The sequence below is a fragment of the Choristoneura fumiferana genome, chromosome 10 (assembly GCF_025370935.1).
Source record: "Choristoneura fumiferana chromosome 10, NRCan_CFum_1, whole genome shotgun sequence".
Classification (NCBI taxonomy): Eukaryota; Metazoa; Arthropoda; class Insecta; order Lepidoptera; family Tortricidae; genus Choristoneura; species Choristoneura fumiferana.
In genome coordinates this window covers 5,278,334-5,282,539 of record NC_133481.1, presented here as the reverse complement: position 1 = coordinate 5,282,539, position 4,206 = coordinate 5,278,334, and positions in this window count along the sequence as shown.

The window sequence follows — 4,206 nt, the reverse complement described above, 5'->3', positions numbered from 1 at the left end:
ATTTCGCATAATTAACTGTCCCAATATGTATTCGCATAACAGATTTGGCATAACATAATTGTGCATAACAGCGAACTTGCATAATTTTAAAGAAGCATAACTAACACTTATTTAGCATAATAATGAATCCGCATAATTGAAATATTCATAACATTGTTAATTATAACTTAAACCGTTATAAAATGAGTACGCATAATTTTATCAAGCGAGTGAATTAGCTTGTTCAGGGCAAAACCGACTCGGTTAGGTTAGGTATTTTTTTATAATAGCCCAATAATAGATATTTTCCTGTAGCAGTATGATGTCTATATCGTTGTCATTGGCAATTCTAGTCATACATTTCTGTCTTAGCTTGGCTAATGCCTGCTATGTTCAAAGAGCAAAGCGGACAGAAGGCCCCACGTGTTTTATAAATTGTTGGCGCTTAGAAGCACCGTTGATTGGGACTGGGACGTGCAGAGACTTTTTTCGAGCACAGCGAGACATAGCAGGAGCCGTTTGCCGCCTATTGCTTACCTCAGAAAGTCTCTAAGTATATACCTGTGTTTTTTGTACTGCTTGCTATGTGTTGGTGTGCAATAAAGAGTTATTGTACTGTATATAAAGCGTAATTAGAACCGTGAGATCTTCGAAAAGACAGTACGGTTGCCAGTTGTGTTGCATTTTAAGCACCACCCAGGGGTCACGTGTAGGGTAGCGGTGGGTTATTCCTACGGACATGGTGCAGCAGACGACCCCCTAAGTGGTGGAGTGCCCGTTAACAAAATACGGAGGGAGGAAAGAAGACTTCAAAACCCTCACGAGCGAAGCAGCAGAATATCTTAGGAAGTGTAAATTTATGCTATCATTTAAGCGTAATTTGTAAGCCATTTTTTATTTTTTTATTAGCCTATTTTATGTCCCACTGCTGGGCAAAGGCCTCTCCCTCTAGCTCACTCCTGCCTATCAAGGCGAGGCTTCCCGCCATTATCCCACAATATGGGCATTTAAGTCGTCCCTCCATCTCCTCTTCGGTCTGCCTTCTTATTAACGGTATCCGTCACTAGGGACCCATTCCGTAATAATTTTTGGCCCAAGATCTGGGTTCATTCGACAGATATGTCCAGCCCAGTCCCACTTCAAACTTGGCCGTCTTAACGCCCACGTCAGCAATTCGAGTCATTGAGCCAGCTCGGTGTTTTTTAATCGGTCCGTTCTTCGGACACCACGAATGCTCGCTCCATTGTCCCGCTGGCAATCTTGAGTTTGGACTTTTGAGCCTCTGTAAAGTGACCACGTTTGCGCACGTAGGTTAGAATGGGAGGAACACACATGTCGACGAGTTTTCGCTTTAGCGATATTGTAAAGCCATACGATAAGTAATAGATATTTTAACATTAACTAGCTCACTTCTTTTTTTTCCCCCAGATGTAATTGAATTCAGTAAGTAATAAACATTAATCATTTTACTTTTTAGTAATAGGTAGTTTTGCACTTAATGTAACACTTTATGTATATTGTTTTGACAAATAAAATTTTACAATCTCATTAAAATAATAAATTTTAATGTTATACTCTTTTATGCAAACTTACCGTTACTGCCAGTCCATAATTATGCCCGTAAATTAATAATTATGCGAAATAACGTTATGCCAATTTCAATTAGAAATTAACTATGCGAATAATAGAGACCTGAATATGTGACTGTTACGCAGCAATTGCGACATTTTGAAATACACACAAAGTAGTGATCATAGTGAATATTGTTCTTATTTTAATTTATAAGGAAAAAATACTCTTTTTTTTTAAATAAAAACCTACATTTTTTTATAAAAAAATTACGAGTGTGTTTTCCTACTAATTGGGGTCAAAATTCTTTCCGTTCTCTTGTTTTTTTATGCCCGAAAAAGTGATACAAATTGATTTTTTTATATATAGGGGGGTTGGGACGATTTGTATGGATTTTTTATTTGCCTAAGATATAGGCTACTTTAGTATCCTAGTTTATGGATATTTAATTTATTAATTAATTAGCACAATGACCTGGACGCGGAACTGAGTGAGTGGCCAAATATAGCTCTGGATAGGGAGATGTGGAAGTCAAGAGGAGAGGCCTTTGCCCAACAGTGGGACACAGTTATAGGCTAAATATAATAATAATAATAATAATAATAACAATTAGCACAATATTGTATTATGTTTTGGTAGTCAGCGTTTCATTCAAGTCTATTTGATTTAAGTATTATCGAGTCAATAGTGTAGTGTAGGTGAATTGCAAAAAATTGTGCATTTAGTCAAGGGCTTTAGTTAAGAAAACTTCATTGATTCCTTTGTGTTACGAAAGTTAGTCATACAAACTATGTGGGTAACTTTCCTAACACAAAGGAATCAATTAAGTTTTCGACGACCAGATGGCTAAGTGGTTAGAGAACCTGACTACGAAGCTTGAGGTCCTGGGTTCGAATCCCGGCCGGGGCTGATATTTGTGTGAATAACACGAATGTTTGTTCTCGGGTCTTGGATGTTTAATATGTATGTAAGTATGTATTTATCTATATAAGTATGTTTATCCGTTGCCTAGTATCCATAGTACAAGCTTTGCTTAGTTTGGGACTAGGTCAATTGGTGTCAAGTGTCCCATGATATTATTATTATGATTAATTAAAGCCCTGACTATGTACTTTTTTTGAAATTCACCCCATATCGGCTTATTGCATACTAACACAGACATAATTTCAGCGCTTACTAACGACTTTTCGTGTAAAAAATATTAGTAAACAATTTCAATTTCAATGTAACACACACAAACTATAGGTAGTATATTTCATGAAAATAACTACGTATTTTAATATTGAGCTTACACCCTTTCAAGAAACCAATAAACATTCCAAACTTTTAACTATATTAGTTGGACAAGTTAAAGTTAACGAATAGGCGAAGTTAGGCGATACATCAAGAGGAATGGGCTCAGCCTTAGAGGCATTGCCTTGTTTTTTAACCCTCCCTTCACGGAGGGGGATGAGTTTTTGCAGACTTTGTCGTAGAAGGTTTTGCTGTTACAGCTAGATGCTGATAAGTGTAAAACTCGAGTAGCGTCATTCTTTACAAGAAGTGCTGGTGCTACGTTATGTTCTACATGTTTGCTTTTTTACCCCCGACACAAAAAGAGGGGTGTTGTAAGTTTGACCGCTATGAGTGTCTGTATGTCTGTCTGTGTGTTTGTCTGTGGCACCGTAGCTCTTAAGCGGGTGGACCGATTTGAATGCGGTTTTTTATTTAAATTCAGGTTTCTAGCGATGGTTCTTAGATATGTTTCATCAAAATCGGTTTTAGCCGTGTTTGAGATATTGAACTTTGAAGTGACAAAGTCGGGGGCTTTCAACTTTTTATTGTATATTACAACGTATAGTAAATATTTATTTAAAATAACGTTAGATGTATGTGTCTTCGGGGAATCTTTAACCACGGGCTTAAATCCAAGGCTCGATTCTACTCATATTACTGAGCTGCTTTAGTTCTGCAACTTTTTGACAATATCATCATCATCATCATCATCATCATCATCATCATCATCATCATCATCAGCTCGAAGACGTCCACTGCTGGACAAAGGCCTCCGCCTTAGAACGCCACAATGAACGACAACTCGCCACTTGCATCCACGGTTTCCCGCTACTCTCACGATGTCGTCAGTCCACCTGGTGGGAGGCCTGCCAACGCTTCGTCTTCCGGTTCGTGGTCGCCACTCGAGGACTTTTCTCCCCCAACGGTTATCTGACAATATGATCACTGTTAATTGCATTTTTTTTCATACAGATAAATTTAATTTTGAATGTATGCGATACAGTACACAATTGACAGCGGATTAATAAATGTTTATCTAAGCAAATAAATGTCAAAAATGATAAGCTCCCGTACCATTTCGCGATCGTAGAACGAACACCCAAACAAAGACCTTTAAATTGCCTTCACGTTCTTCAGAGACAAAAGGCAAGTAAAATGTATAAGTAGCGGACCTAACTCAATTGGTGTCGACTGTACGGACCCCAGCTGTCTCTGTGACACATGAAACTCATTTACCTTCTTTTGACAAATTTTAACTAGATTCTAAAGATGTCTCGGGCACAGAAAATAACAGAGGGGTCACGTATTAGTTTTTTTTTTCTATTCGACTGGATGGCAAACGAGCAAGTGGGTCTCCTGATGGTAAGAGATCACCACCGCCCA